This window comes from Epinephelus fuscoguttatus, linkage group LG8 (assembly GCF_011397635.1).
Source record: "Epinephelus fuscoguttatus linkage group LG8, E.fuscoguttatus.final_Chr_v1".
Lineage (NCBI taxonomy): Eukaryota > Metazoa > Chordata > Actinopteri > Perciformes > Serranidae > Epinephelus > Epinephelus fuscoguttatus.
The window spans coordinates 1,170,931-1,186,928 of NC_064759.1; the positions used below are offsets into that span (position 1 = coordinate 1,170,931).

The 15,998-nt window shown below is 42.5% G+C and overlaps 2 protein-coding genes across 2 annotated transcripts in view; one reads left to right on the forward strand and one right to left on the reverse strand.

Annotated features, from left to right (window-relative positions):
• Nucleotides 1-15,998, reverse strand: part of LOC125892608 (cathepsin S-like) — an 853,108-nt gene that overhangs the window by 67,259 nt on the left and 769,851 nt on the right. The gene's annotated exons all lie outside the window — the stretch shown is intronic.
• lingo4b (leucine rich repeat and Ig domain containing 4b) overlaps nt 6,264-15,998 on the forward strand; it is a 28,920-nt gene continuing 19,185 nt past the window's right edge. Inside the window, exon 1 of the mRNA XM_049582629.1 lies at nt 6,264-6,623. The gene's annotated coding sequence lies outside the window, so the exon portion shown is untranslated. The remainder of the gene's footprint in view (nt 6,624-15,998) is intronic.

The following is a 15,998-nucleotide window of genomic DNA, read 5'->3' on the forward strand; positions in this document are numbered from 1 at the left end:
TGCCTCTTCACAGGGCAGTTTGAGGGTTCAGACTTTGTGTTAGAGTTAAAGTCAGATTCAAACGGAGGCAGTCTGCAGTGTTAAAGGCACATAAAGTGATTGTTAGATGATCGAACAGCCTGAAATACCCTCTGCTGTACTTTTGTTCATCTGTGATGAACCAAAACAAAACTTTTCCTCAAAGTCAAAAAAGTGTTTGTCCTGGTCACAGTTCAGTTGTAAAATCCTAACACACCTCGGGGTGTCTCTCCTGATCGGCTGGTGACGGACTGTCAGCAGAACATTTGCTAACATTCGGCAGCAGAGCTGAGAGCATCAGAGCAGCGAACAGAGACAAGTCCTGTTGCTCTGCGTCGTGCTGCCCTCTGCTTCCATCACAGTTAGTTTTCAAGTTCAAGTCATTTTCAGACTTGGTTTGTAAAAGTTTTGGGTGAGCCATGTTGTCGTCCTGCTGCACTCTGTGTACAACTACGTAGCCAAAACCAAGAGCAGTAATCAGACGGACAACATGTGAGCTGTCTCTGGGGCCTCCTAACTGGAAAGATTAACATTTTGGGGCCAGCTCTACTTATTAACAGGCCCTGAAAACTGGAACAGCAACAATCTAGACACGTCACTAAGGAACAGTTAAAGGCTCGTCTCAAACCTCCCGATCTAAAGTGAAATCATTGAAAAGGCAGCTCTTCAACAGCTGAACAACTTCTTGACACTAAATAAGTGTTTGATGTCTTCCAGTCAGGTTTTCGACCACAGAGACTGCTCTTGGTAAGGTCTTCAATGTTATCGACTTGTGGCAGAATTTCAGTCTTACACTGTGTCCTAACTGGATGTGATGCGAGCGTCAGCGACTAAATCAGTTGATTGCATTGTTTTCTATTGGACTGTCCTCACTGCGAGTGACGTCTGGCTGCAGGGAGATCTCCAGGGAGCTGAACATTTCTGGTAAGTATTTTGTGAGATGCTCAGCAGAGCTTGTTTTACAAAGTGAAGATGGCTACAAACATGGCTACAAACATGATATCAACAAGTTACCCGCGATGGTATTGCTGTGGATATGAAGAGCTGAACTTCAACAGCCACATTAATTACAAAGTCAGCCTACTGTCACCTTAAGAACATATCAAGGATAAAAGGACTGGTGTCTCAGCAGGACCTGGACAAACTTGTCCCTGCATTTATCTTCAGTCGACTCGACTACTGTAACAGAGTCTTTATCATCAGACAGCTGATTCAGAATGCTGCTGCTCGAGTCCGCACTAAGACCAAGACAGTTCGGAGGTCTTTACACTGACTTCCTGTCTGTCAGAGAATCCACTGTTGGTTTATAAAGCACTGAATGCTTTCTGACCTTCTGCTACAGTCTGAACCATCCAGACCTCTCAGGTCTTCATGGACACGTCTGCTTTGTGTCCAGAGTCAGGACTAAACATGGAGAAGCAGCGTTTAGTTTTTATGCTCCACATATCTGGAACTAACTCCCAGAAACCTGCAGCTCTGCACCAACTCTCACTTCTTTTAAATCATCCTAGATCTGCTGCCGTTCATTAAATCAAATATTGATTCATTTCTTACACTGCACAGGCGCTTACTCCTGTTAGTATATTTTTAACACGGTTTTTATTTTCCATTCTTTTTAATGGTATTTTGAATTAGATTCAAATGTCTTTTTATAATTTGCATCTTCTGCACTTTGCCTCTGTGCTTTTGGTCGTTTATGTAAAACACTTTGAAGTACCTTGTTGCCTGAATGTGCCACATAAAGAAACTTGCCTTTTCTTCACAGAAGTACTTTTGTCACTTTTCATGTACAATGAAGTGCAACACAGTGAATCCCTTTGGGGAGAGACTGTCTGAATGTGTGTGCTCAGAATCAGTAAATGTGCTCGTATTTTGGTGCATAAAAGACACAATGAGCAAGAGAAAAGAAAAACAAATATTGTAAAGGTCAAGAACCACTGATAAGAAATAGAAATGTACAGCTTGTACATTTGGTTGCATCTAATCTGTCTCTGTGATTGCAGCAGGCTTCCAGTGGAGCCATTCAGAGCAGCTATAAACACTTTTCCCTGTTAGACTCAGTCTGAGAACATCGCGTACCACAGAGTCCTCACTGCTCACGAGTACAGTACAAATGTGAATGTGTGTGTGTGTGTGTGTGTGTGTGTGTGTGTGTGTGTGTGTGTGTGCAGCGTGAGGTCCATGTTAAGCAGGTGAGTTTTGAGCCTGCAGCAGGGAGGGAGCGTCTCTGTTGTTCTGACTGGAGGGAAAAGGTCAGTCCACAGAGGGAAGTTGAACTAGACGGCGATGAGAAGAACGATTCTCATCAGTCAGAACTTTGCTGATGATCAGCAGCTGTACGCCGTCAGCTCAGTGAAGTCTGTCTGTACGACCATGATGATCCTGGTCTGAGAGGATAAATCCCTCCCAGCACGACTGAACTGAACTGAACTGAACTGAACTGAGGAGTGTGATGGATCGTCACCAAGACCATTAAAAAATGTGACTTCTTTTATTCAGTAGTGTCATTAAAAACACAGGCAATGTGTGCACGAGCGTCTTCATTCATTAGTGCGCGTCTGTATGTATGTGTGAGAGGAGGAAGGGGATGTTCCTCGCCTCTACTACAGAGTCGAAGCCTACTCATCTTTATTGTACCCAGCTGTTGTTCAATCCAGAGATTTGGCTTACCCACGCATATCTGCCTATCTCTCCCTCCAAGCTGTGATAGTAATGTACTGTCCTGGAAACATGCCAGCACTCACTCAGTGTGGCGGATAAAAAAAAAGAAGGAAAAAAAAAATCACAAATCCCCTCAGAGCTGACAGCTTGGGGATTTTGCCACCCATATCATTATTACTGTCACGTCTCCGGCACCCTGGATGTGTTTTAACTGTGACTTTGTTGACAAAAAGCTGCTTTAATGTGACTCAGCCTGTTGGGACTGCAGCTGGGTTCGTACACAAGAACCACTGTGAGACTAACAGAACTTTCTTTGATGTCTTTCAGCAACACGTAAAGGAAACATTTACAACTTGGGTCTCATTTTCAGAGCTTTGGCCATCGTGTCTGATGGTCGTGATAAATGCTGAGATCTGGAAACAATACAACAACATAGGAACTGTGGCCAAAACTCAAAAACAGTAACTTTCTGTGAATGCAAAGAAATAAATATACATTCCCCTGAGTGCCAAATGAAACCCCCAAATCCTAAAATACGTCCCAGCACGCAGAAATTTGGGGATTTGCCACATTGTATTAGAATCAGTGATCAGCTCACCTTTAAGAAAAGAAATATACCTTCTGTACGTATCAAACGTAACAACACGATCTCACTCAGAAGGTGCTGAATACCAGTGCTTGGTCAACGACTTTGATACGTGACGAGGTCGTAGTGAGAATGTGTTGTTGTCAGTACTACCCAACATGTTAACATGTTTTACTTCCACGTAATAGTGTAATTAGGTTCATTTTGTCTACTCAAAATAGATTAAGTGTAGAACGTTTCTTTTTACCAGACAATGAGTTTTTAAGGAGATGTAGTTTACTTTGACATGTTTCGACTGTCACTTCAGTCTTGTTCAGAAGCGTCATCTGACGTGCGTCATGACGTGTCTTTATCAGCTGGTAGTATCCCGGAGGCTTTGGAGGAGAGAGTCCCAGGCGTGTGACAGCAATTAGTTAGAGTGGAGCCAATGTCAGACTGAAGATGGAAACAGACTGTGAAGTTCACAATTCTGTCCAGTGTCAGGTGTGATCTTTTCTGAACCATAACCAAGCAGATGAACCACTGCAGCGCTGAAATGTTAAGAGTCAAAGTATCTGCTGCAAAGTGCTGGGAAGGCAATGTAAAAAGTTACAGATTGATAGTCACCCTGAAATAAGTTATGTACATATTTTATTTACTTCATCAAAGTAATGTAACTTGTCACATTTAATAACTTTTGATTGAAACATTTGTGAGAACAGTAAAGAGTTAAAGCTGAAAAATGTCCAGAGAAGAAGACACTCCTGCACCGTGAAAAGGTGCAAAGCAACAGATGGAACATTAACCTTTGTACCAAAAAGAATAGATTTGAAAGTAATCCCCTACTATGTATTCTTTTCTTGGTAAATAGTGATTACTATTACATTTACTTTGTAATTTGTGTCCCTGCTTTCCAGAAACGTACAATGCCATCATTTTTCTTCCCCTGATGATTGTGTCGACTGAACTGTTACGTTTCGGTACTTTTGTTTTAAAGTTACCAGAAATAATAAAAAATGTAGATTACAGGAATGTGACATTTCTTCTGAGTTGTTGTGTCTTCATTAACACACACACACACACACACACACAGGGTTCTACAGCTGTCAGGTCTACTGGTTTCTGGTCAGTGCTGTAAGGTAGTTATGATGGGCCCCAGTGCACGCTAGTTACCCGTTATAGAGCGTGCACACACACACACACGACTGCCCACTGCTGTAAGGTAGTTACGATGGACCCAAGTGCACGCTAGTTACCCGTTATAGAGCGTGCACACACACACACACGACTGCCCACTGCTGTAAGGTAGTTACGATGGACCCAAGTGCACGCTAGTTACCCGTTATAGAGCGTGCACACACACACACACACACACACACACACACACACACATGACTGCCCACTGCTTATAAAAAAGCCAAATGAATCTAATTTAGGGAGCTTTGCTACTTTGTCCTCCTGATGGTTTCTCGCGTCCTTTCTTACTGCTGCTTCTCTCTTCTGCTCGCTGATGAACTTCACATGTGCTCAGCTTGTTGGTCTTGACAGACTTTGTGCCTAAACTAGCGCCTGCATCGTATCGTCCTGTCACCTGATCGAGACTTGACATTAGACAACGTCAACGTACGTGGGTCATCACCCTGGACAGGTCACCAGACTATCACAGGACTGACACATAGAGACAGACAACCATTCACACTCACATTCACATCTACGGACAATTTAGAGTCGCCGGAATTCCACTGGATGTGTGTCTGTTGCGGAACGGCAGCGCTGGTTATCTGCTGTGTGCTCCGCCGTCCGTCAACACCTACCATCTGCGTTTGCTGTGCGGAGCGGTGCAGCTCCGCCGGAAGACATCTGGGTGCACCTCCATGATTAACAGCTCCTCGTCCATGGTGTCAACGGGGTGAAATGACGTCTGAAAACCTCTGACCTGTTGACTTCAGGCCTGCCTCCGCCCATTATGATGTTTTCAAGGTGTAGTGCAGGGAAATATGATCTGCCGTGAACACTGTGTATTTTATTTTGAAAATTAACCGGATGTTTTTTTTTTGTTTCTGTGCACGACTTCCTGCCCCGCATGGCGCTCCCACTGTGCTAACTGCACTCCCTGGAGAAATACTCTCAAATTTTTGGAAAAACAAAAAAGCGATTTCAGACAGAAGCAGACAGAAGGGTCTACAATATGCATTTGAAGGATACATTCAGGATGTCAGACTGACACAGCAACGAAATCAAGGTAACAAAATAAAGATTGAAGCTAAAGCCTACAGATCGCAGAGTAAAAGTGAACCAGCACATCACTGCTGATGGCCACAGAACACTATGAATATCAAGGGAAACTTTGCTGATATTGAACCAGCTGTGTGGCATCACAGTGTGTGCACAAAAGACAAAGACAAGAAAAATCATGATGGAGATGTGTTTGCATTTCTGAGGGACTCCAGCACATAACAATTGGCGCCATTTTTAATCTGATGTGAGTCCTTGTTTAAACAGGTGTAGCTCCACGGGGCAATCTGAATCATTTGCAAGGGCCCCCAACCCCAGGGGCCCCAGTGCAACCACACTGCCTGCACTGTCTCTATGTGCACTCCTGTTTCTGATCAATTAGTGCCAATGATTTGAACCAATCCTGAAGCCAGAACTGATACATGCAAACTGTAAAATTACAGTATGTGATTAAATGTTCAACAGTCAGGACCTCAGCTCTGAGTCATATTTGATATCATTGATATTTGATATCTCATTCACTTAAAACCCCAAAGTAGCCCAGTGAAAATATACCGCTGGTAAAACACGAACAGGATGATGGGATGGATCTTTTTATATATTAACGGGGAAAATGGCGCTGTGTTGACAGAAGTAACGACTTGACTTTGTAACTGTAATCCCACCATCCTCCGTTACACTACTAGTCAGAGGGGGATTTAGGGGCCGACACATGGCGCGGGTCCAGCCTTAAATCTGAGGGATTTTTGCTCCGTGCAGCTGAGCTGAGCGGAGGGATGGGGATGCGGAGGGCGCAGCATCAGCAGCTCAGAGGAGCCTCGGTCAGAGTCAGAGCGCAGCAGCTTCAGCTCGCACAGCGACACAGACACCAGCGACCTCGATTCTTTTAGGAGCGCAATTATCCCCAAACTCCCCGGAGGTGCTCGGCACTCGGAAAAAGGAAATTAATGAAGGAGGAGGGCGAAGTCAAGTGCGCGACTCTGATGCGACAGATGTTGGAAAAGTCTGGTTGAATGTAGACAGAAGAGGAAGAGGAGGAAGAGGAGGGAAAGTGTCCTGAACAGAGATGAAGGCGTTCTTCTGCTGGAGACGGAAGATGAACGTTAAAGAGATGCGATGTTTCCTTCACTGAGAGCTTCAGCTGGTGAGTTCACTCCGTCATTCTCCACAACTACTTTCATCACTTTGACTTGTTGTTGATCCTCAAAGAAGCTTTCATGTTGCTGCATCATTTCCACCAAGCTGCCAGTGACTTCCTGAAGAGCTTTGCTGTGTGTGTGTGTGTGCGTGTGTGTGTGTGTCTCTGTGTGCGACTGAATGTGATGTGTTCATTTATTTATTATTATTATAGAATCACTATAATAATCCTCAAATGTCCCCGTCGGTGCTGCTCTAAGTGTGCCACTGCTCTCACTGCTCCTGTTTGCGCAGTTGTTATTACTATCATCGGCAGGGATCACAGACAACTTATTATTTTCCTCAGTGTTCACTCAGATCAGATTTCAGGAGGAAGCAGCAAACTGAAAGCTGAACAGAAGCTCTGAGTTGTTCTGCTTTATCCTGGTTCATACCTGACGCAAAGTTTCTTTGTTGTCTTTCTTTGTTGTTTTTCTGGTTCCAGTATTTTTGGTGGGTTTGTCCTCATTTGGATGATGAGCTGTCTTCATGTTTTTGGGGACTTGTTTGTGTCTTTTAATGTTTAATCGTCCAAAGTCTCTGCGATGACAAACCCCATCATAATGTCCACAGCACTGCCACAATATTGACCTATATTAACAATTATATTCCTCATTTTTAGTAGAAAAGTGGGCTGTTACTTCTCTTCAGTAGGGGTGGAGGGAAACACTTGATACAGCACAATATTGCAGTATTTCTGTGTGGCAAGTATTGATGTTATTTATGGAAATATTACAAATACAAATTGAACCTTTGGTAGCCTGCTAGAATGATGTAACTGACTGCTTTTTAAGTGCATGAGATACATTTTGCTGCAGTAATAATGATTGAAGTGAGATAAACAGATTAAAAAACTTCCCATCAGACAAAACAGATGTTCACAAAGTTTTCCTTTAGGTACGTTTTTTGCAGCAGGAAAAAGGTAATACATCACAATATATTTTAATTGTAATACTCAGCATATCACAACACATATAAATCACAGTAATGTTGCATCATCAGTTATGTATTGTGACGATATCGCATGGTAATGTTTGACTGTCCATTTACAGTAAATTACTGTGAAATAACAGCTGTACACTGTGATCTCACAGTAGTTATACCTCCATCCCAGCAAGCATTTTTTGGTTTAAAAAACGTCTAATAGCCGTCTACATGAAGACCTGACGTCTAGGCTAAATCACGGCTGAATTTGGGCTGTCAGTGAAAATTTGGTAGACGTCTAACCATAGCCAAAGTGTAGACATCATCAATTATACGGCTATGTAGAGATCATGTCCAAAAAATGGAGATAAACATATTTTAATTACTGTTGACTCTCCATACGTGATTGAATATCATACCGCACGCCATCTGCAATGGCGAAATACATTTAATCAATTTCAAAATGACATCGGCTAGATTTGGGTTACATGTAGCTAGACTAAATCGGAGCTAAATATAGCCAATACATTTAAATCACGACTATTGCTTTCTAGGATGTTACTGTGATTTAGCAGCATGCTCCTGTAAAATGACTTTATTTACCTGCTAAAATTCTGAATACGGTTAAATATCACAATAAAAGGTGTGTGAGGTGACAATAATGTAATTTATTGTGAGATATTACGGTTACATATTGTAACTTCATGGAAATAATCTGTGTTGATGTTGACAAAGTTTTATGTCGGGGGCATTATTAGTAGCTGAAATCCCAACATGTTTTAATCACAATAGCTACTCAACATTTTGCAGCATGTTTAAAATCATAATAATGCTGTATTGTGATAATATCGTATCGTGAGTAATGCATCGTGATGATATCATATTGTGATCTGTCTGGTGAGTCACATATCGTAAAATATTTGACTGTACATTTACAGTAATTTACAGGCTACTAGGTGCATCACTTTGACAGTAAGTTACTGTTTATTTTTACAGTAAATTGTTGTGAAATAAATGCTGTATACTGTGACCTCACAGTAGTTATGGCTGCATATTACTGTGATTTAGCAGTAAACTCCTGTAAAATCATTATATTCAACTGTAACTTCACAGTTAAAGTGCATTTCATTACTGATACAACAGTATGTTCCTGTAAAATTACTGTATTTCACCATAACCTCACAGTCAAACTACATATATTACTGCGAGTCCTTCTGTAAAATGACTTGATTTACCTGCATGAATTTCAAAGTAGAATTCTGAACAGGGTTAGATATCACAGTAAAAGCCTGTGAGGTGATAATAATGTAATTTATAGTGAAATATTAGTTATTGTAACTTTATGGGAATAATTTGCAGTGCGCCCCGACTGTTGAGCCTGGTTGCTTGCTGTGTGAGTGTGTCATTGTGTTGCTGCTGTTCTGTGCGGAGTGATACTCTGTCCACAGTAATCCTCGGGGTAGTTTGTTCCATAAACCTAAAAAGGGCCACAGCAGAGTGTGTTTTAACGACAGGATTACAGACCTCAGCAACAGCAGCCTCATTTCCACCCAGGGACAGGGTGAGACTCCGATCAAACCTCTGTTTGTCACCCAGAAACTGTATCGCTTCCAAACTTGGCCCCTCCTGTTAGATTTGATGATGATCTCACCTGCGGGCTGATATAAGCTAGGATCAGCATTTCAGCGAGGGTGCAGAGGTGAACTGAGAGCAGCAGCAGACTCTCTGTCCTCTCCTCCTGTCATAATGAGGACACACATCACATCAGTGTCTGTGTGGCTCTGGAGGAGCAGATCACCATCAAGGGAGGACCAAGCATTTGACGCTTGGGACTCTGCCAAATAGGCAATTTAATCAGAGGGCATTTTATGCACAGGAAGTATGTCAGTCTCCTTGTTAGGGGATGATTTATTGGCACTGTTATATTGGGCAGCTGCTCCAGACCTCAATTGATTTCAGCTTCAGGCAAAGAAGTAAATGACAAGTCCTTAACTAGTTTCTTTGCTTTGCCTTTACAGCCTGAGTGGTGGAAATATGCAGCAGGCATTTAGTTCTCAGTGTCTACACACAACCCAGGAGGCAGGAAAATGTGGGCGTTGTGCATTTCTGCAGGCCAGGGATGGTTTACATTTGCACGTTATCATGGAGCAGATATGCTGAATCCTCACAGCGCTGTGGTTAATGTGTGGTTTCTGTTTAGTCACAAAAACCACTTAGTTAAAGTTAAAAAAGAAGCATGGTTTGGCTTGAAAAGTTGGTTTTGGGGCTCAATCCCTGCTGCAAACAGCAACACACTGCTGCAGGAGTGATGGATTTATTGTAGGCTGACGATGAAGTTAACGTCGCACTGGTTTCCTCTTCAAAAAGCCAACAGGCCTGGACTTTTTAAATTGTGCTCTGATCAAAAGTTAATGTCTTTACAGGTTTTGTTCAGTAAGATAATCTTAACTAATGGATGCCACGTTATGATTATTGAAGCCTAAATTCAATCAACAGAAGTCACATGACGTCATTGTCACCACCACAGCAAGGCTGTAAAGCCATGTTTGATGTGATGATGTTACGGAGTCTCATTTAGTCCCTTTTAGCAACCAGTGGGGTATTTACTGACGTGTTATCTATCATACAACAAACCGTGAAAGTCTCTTCAGCTTGTGTTAACACAACTCGGTCTCATTTCAAAGTCATCAAATACCGGCGCTTGGTCAGCCTGGTGGCGTCTGGGGAAACATGTCAGGACAACAACGAGGTTAAAGAGGCGAAGCTACGACTAGGGTGGGCAGAGGGGGAGGTGGATGGGTCCAACAACCACTGACCTTCACCCAGGAGGCCGGTGTTCACTTCCTGTAAGATTGATAAGCCAAACCCTGTTCTGTTTTCCTAAATGTAACCACGTGTGTGTGTGTGTGTGTGTGTGTGTGTGTGTGTGTGTTGACTGAATGGGGGTTGTGACTTGTGCTCATGTAGCTGTTTGTCAGTACAATGATCTGCATTGTTCTGTGGCTTCGATGATATCCTACAAAAAACAAAATGTTTCACACTTTACAACACGACCATGACACCTGGACTTTTTAAATTGTGCATCCTGAGTTTGTTTTATCATCTGCTTGTCTCCCACATGTCTGTATGTCCTCCCTGCCCAGTTAGGTACAGTAACAGAGCTCAGTGGAAATTTGGGGATGAAGTGTACATTTGGGCACTCTAACAAACTGCAGACTCATAACTCTCAGTTTGGGGTCAGGTTTTTGGGTTAAGTGAGGTGAAATGATTTGGGGTAATGCGGGAAAAGCTTTTGTCATGGTTTCACTTAGTTTCATTTATTGAACAGCTTCTCTGCTTCAGTCCAGAAGATCTAAAAGGTTTTGTGAATATCCTGCGGCTTCATATCAATATTTCAGTTTCACACATTTTGTAGCTGCAATGTGAGTTTATTTATTTATGTTTGGACAAAAAAATCTCATCACAGGGTCCACTTACTGATCCTGAAGCCGGCAGTCACATCAAACGACTGTTCTCACAGAAGGCTGAAATTTAAGGACCAGAGTTTCAGAAAAAAACAATGCTGAAGAAGCACCTGAAGAGAATTCAGTTTTCCTACAAATACCACAACTAATGTCTCCTTCTTCCACTTCTACCACCAGGACATTGGTACAGTAAACTGTGCTGAACAGCGTCATCTGGCAGAAGAATACACAACATATTGTTGAGGAATAGCAAAAAAAAAAAAAAAAAAAAAATCCGGTTAAATGAATTTATCCTTTGTAAAATAAAGAATGAGCTCATTTTAGGTGGAAATCTTTAAAACCAAACAGTAAGTGGCAAACATGTATTTCCTTTACAACTATCTGACTGAACACAGTACTCAGATGTATCAGGACAGTCTGGAGAACCCGAAATCAAATCAAGATTTTATTTGTCTGTTTTATTTATGTGTTAAAGTTGTACCATGATTCAATATGTGTGATGGGTAACGCTGTTTTATAAAGCTGCAAACACACTACATAATATATATGTATGAATAACTTTCATGTTTATCTGTTGCAGCAAACACAGCCAAATCAGCTGAGGAAAATTCCATGTTTGCTACGTATCTTATCAGTGTAGAGCTGAGGTTAGCCACTTTATCAAAGCACAAAATACCCACTAACACCTGCTAACATCTGGCTTTTTAATGTCATGTGAAAGGTTACCATCAGCATTCCCACAGGGGTCAAATGACTCTGCAGTAATTGTAGGTATTCAGGTCATCGATGGAAACACAACACTTGGGTAAACGCGTTGATTTTAGCACCTCAACCAGCGAGATGCAAATACACACCATCACAAAATATTATCTGCTTCTACTCAAGCAGTGCTCACACATCGATCCATATTAGTCTGCACTGAGTTTGAAGAGAGACTGAATAAGTAAGAGATATATAAAACTAAGTTGCCACGCCTTCATGCTGCTTTTTACTGTTAACTGACCTGTTCTCTGGCCTGACTGTGATGACAGAGAGACACCTGCTGCAGAGGTGTGAACACAGCTCTGGTCTGCTGGCAATGGAAAAGGAAACCATAGCTTAATTTTAGCAGGTTTACCCATGTTTAGAAAACCTGTGTGAGTGCACTTATTATGGTGGAAGAGATATTTGTCTGTTAAACACAAACAGACAGAACAACTGGTTGTGTTTTAGTCATCACTGCATTTCCAGCAGCTTTTTAGCCACGAAACAAGGGTGCTTTTCTTTTTTGTGACCCGTCACGCTGTTACCACAGGAGTAGTCTTGCCACCAGACAATCAGAGATCTCCGCCTTCTGATAGTCTGAGGACACTCCTTTCTAAAGTGTGTTTAACACACCGGCGAAAACGGCCGGCAACAAAGCAACGCCTCTTGCATTTTTGAAAAGGACACGCCCTCCCACAAATGTGCGCTCCCCCTTTTCTCGTCTGCAAGGAAACAAACACACAGAGAGCTTGAAAATGGATGCTGAGAGATTAAACTTTGTTTTATCAAACGTGTGCTCAGTCCACAAGATTGTGGAAATGAAGGACTCACAGCGACTTGAGCCATTTTGTACCGCTACACGTGTTTCTAGTCGGACTATGTTTACAAGCACAAGAGTTCAGTGAGCCACCGAAGGACCGCCCTGCAGATTTACTATTGGTTCTGCAACATAGGGAGTTTTTTTAAACTGAAATTGAAATCTGAAATTGTATCTGCCCATCTAAACACAAAATCAGGGAGAAAGTCATCAGTCTTTAGTTAAGCAAAGCATCTAAAGACTGACTTGTGAGTCTACCACAGGAGAGAGTGACTTGAGCACTTGTTTCTTACCAGGACATTGCTGCGTTTCCAGCTGTGCATTCAGAACCAGGTATCTTAAGCCAAAACATGACCGTTTGTAAACCGTAACCAAGTGGTGTTTGTGCCTAAGTTTCAACATATCCACCTCACAATAATGTACAAATGCTGCATTGCAGAAACATACAATGCCAACATCTATTCTGGCGACTGTGTTGGCAAAACTATTGTCCATCAGTGACTGTAGCTTGAAAATGTTTCAAATATATCTGTCTTCAAAAAGCCATATGCTGCGTGTGCGCCCACTGTCTCCCTGGAAGAAAGGAAGAAAGTGGGTGACAGATTATTTCACTGCAGCTTTGACTTCTTTCCAACAGCAGCGCGTTAATACCAGGCATAGGCAGAGATGTTTGGGAGCTGTCTGAGAGAAGATGTATCTGAGCCTGGAACAATGCATCCACACATCTACCCACCATGTTTTCAGCAATGAGATTAACACCTCTGTTACATTCAGCACTTCTCTTGTTTCTGCAGAGGATAAATGTCTTCCTTCTCTCAGGAAGTGATTCCTGAGTTGAGTTGGTTGTCTTTCATCTGAGCCTCAACCTGACCTGCTGTTGGAGGGTTTGCACATGAAAACATCTATCCAGGGCAGAATCTGTGGTGCACAGCACTTTTGAACCCAGCGGGCGCAGAAACACTATTCAGGCCACACAGTCATTTAAAGTCTTTTTGAAGATGAATAGAAAGATCAGATGTTCAGTGCCACTGGAGAAATGTAGTGAGGGCATGAATAAAGAGTTGAATGGCGCTGGCCTGGGGCTTGTGTCAGTAGCAGCAGCAGCAGCAGCAGCAGCAGCAGCAGCAGCAGCAGCCTTGTGTTGTTTGGCCATGAAAGAAACATCTTTATATTTGAGGGTTTCTTTTATGCTGCATGTTTTCTTTCATGCTGTGTTTCCTTTTCCAACATGCGTGCATCCTCTGCGTCTTCTGTTTTCATCGCATCGGCTTCTTGTCTCTCAGACATTTTTTTTAAACACTTTCTACACAATTAGTTTTTAAAGATTTAAGACTAAAACACATTCCAGTCTGTCTCTTTTTTTAAACGAGGTGTCACTATCTGCTAAATTTTCCGCTGTCTCTGCTCAGTGTCATGGTTCTTGTGCAGAGACCCAGCACAGCAGACACAGACACAGCAACACAGAGCAGGCTGATTTCAAGGAATTTCACCAAAACCAATGAGTATTGAACAGGCTTGGAAAATTGTTGGCTAATTGTCTAAAACGGCTGAGAAATTTAAAAGGAAAGTTTAAACAGCAGGGACACAATTCTGACAGGTGGATATGTTTGGAGGGCAGCGACAGGAAGTGACAGAAGATCTGGCAAATGAAAGTGGGGAAGTGGCCGGTATATGCACAGCAGGTTCATAATGAGGGAATAAGGTGCAGGTGTGTCAGGAAGGACCTGGGTGGGGTCATTAGAAGGAGCAGGAGACTCTGAGGGCATCTGGTGGACAGGTTGGGAATGACAAGGTCTGCAGTAGCTGCAGGAACAGTAGCTCCATTGAACAGTCCTGTTTGCGTCACACAGTAAAACTAAAGGATGTTTTTGCTCTACTTCTCCCACAGCTCACCGGTCTGTCAGTATGAGTGCATGTCATTTCTTATTGGTGTCCATTTGATCCATCCAACAATGCTCACATCTTTCTGAAACTATTAATCTGATGGTTATGCACACAGTGGTTGCCCGGGTGTGTTGGGGCGACACAGTGAGGCAGGGTTCGAACCTCTCTGTCAAAATCTCTTCTGTCACATAACTGCCTTCATCATACACCATGTATGTCAGCACGGACAGACTGTACGATAAGGCAAGACAAGTTTTTTAAACAGCACATTTCAGCAACAAGGCAACCATCAAAAGCACTGACACAAAGTGCAAAAGAAGCAAATTATAAAAGGACATTTAAATACAATTTAAAAACTCCATTAAACTGAAAAACGCTAAGACAGGTATGACATACTACAGTAAAAGTTCCAGTGCAGTGTAAGAAATGAATCAATATTTGATTTAATGAACGGCAGCAGATCTAGGATGATTTAAAAGAAGTGAGAGTTGGTGCAGAGCTGCAGGTTTCTGGGAGTTAGTTCCAGATATGTGGAGCATAAAAACTAAACGCTGCTTCTCCATGTTTAGTCCTGACTCTGGACACAAAGCAGACGTGTCCCTGAAGACCTGAGAGGTCTGGATGGTTCAGACTGTAGCAGAAGGTCAGAAAGCATTCAGTGCTTTATAAACCAACAGTGGATTCTCTGACAGACAGGAAGTCAGTGTAAAGACCTCCGAACTGTCTTGGTCTTAGTGCGGACTCGAGCAGCAGCGTTCTGAATCAGCTGTCTGATGATAAAGACTCTGTTACAGTAGTCGAGTCGACTGAAGATAAATGCAGGGACAAGTTTGTCCAGGTCCTGCTGAGACATCAGTCCTTTTATCCTTGATATGTTCTTAAGGTGACAGTAGGCTGACTTTGTAATTAATGTGGCTGTTGAAGTTCAGCTCTGAGTCCATGACTACAGCAAGATGGCTGGCTCTATCTGTGGTTTTTAACATTGAGCATTGACTTTTGATTGTTCCTCTTTGGCTCCAAAAACTGGTACCTCAGATTTGTCTTTATTTAACTGAAGAAAATTGTGACACATCCAAACATCGATTTGTTCAATGCCCTCAGTCAGAGCTTGTATCGGACCATAGTCCCCTGGTGATATAGTGATGTATTTTTTGTCATTTGCATAAGTATGGTAACATAACCAGTGAGCATGTAGATGTTAAACAGAAGAGGTCCAAGCATGGAGCCTTGGGGAACCCCACATGTCATTTCTGCTCAGATATATAATTACCTGTCCATGACTACACCATGATTTCTGGCTTGCTCTTTTTAACATTGAATGCTGATTAAAACAATGACCTCAGAAAACTGTGACACATCCAGTCATTGATTTGTTTGATGGACTCAGTCAGAGCCATGACATTCTCACTGTGACCTCGTCACATGTCCACGTTTGGTCATGGAATTTCCACGTCCACGGTACCCTGGGTGTGTTGGTTGTTGACGTTCTGGGACGCCATGTCAACTTCAG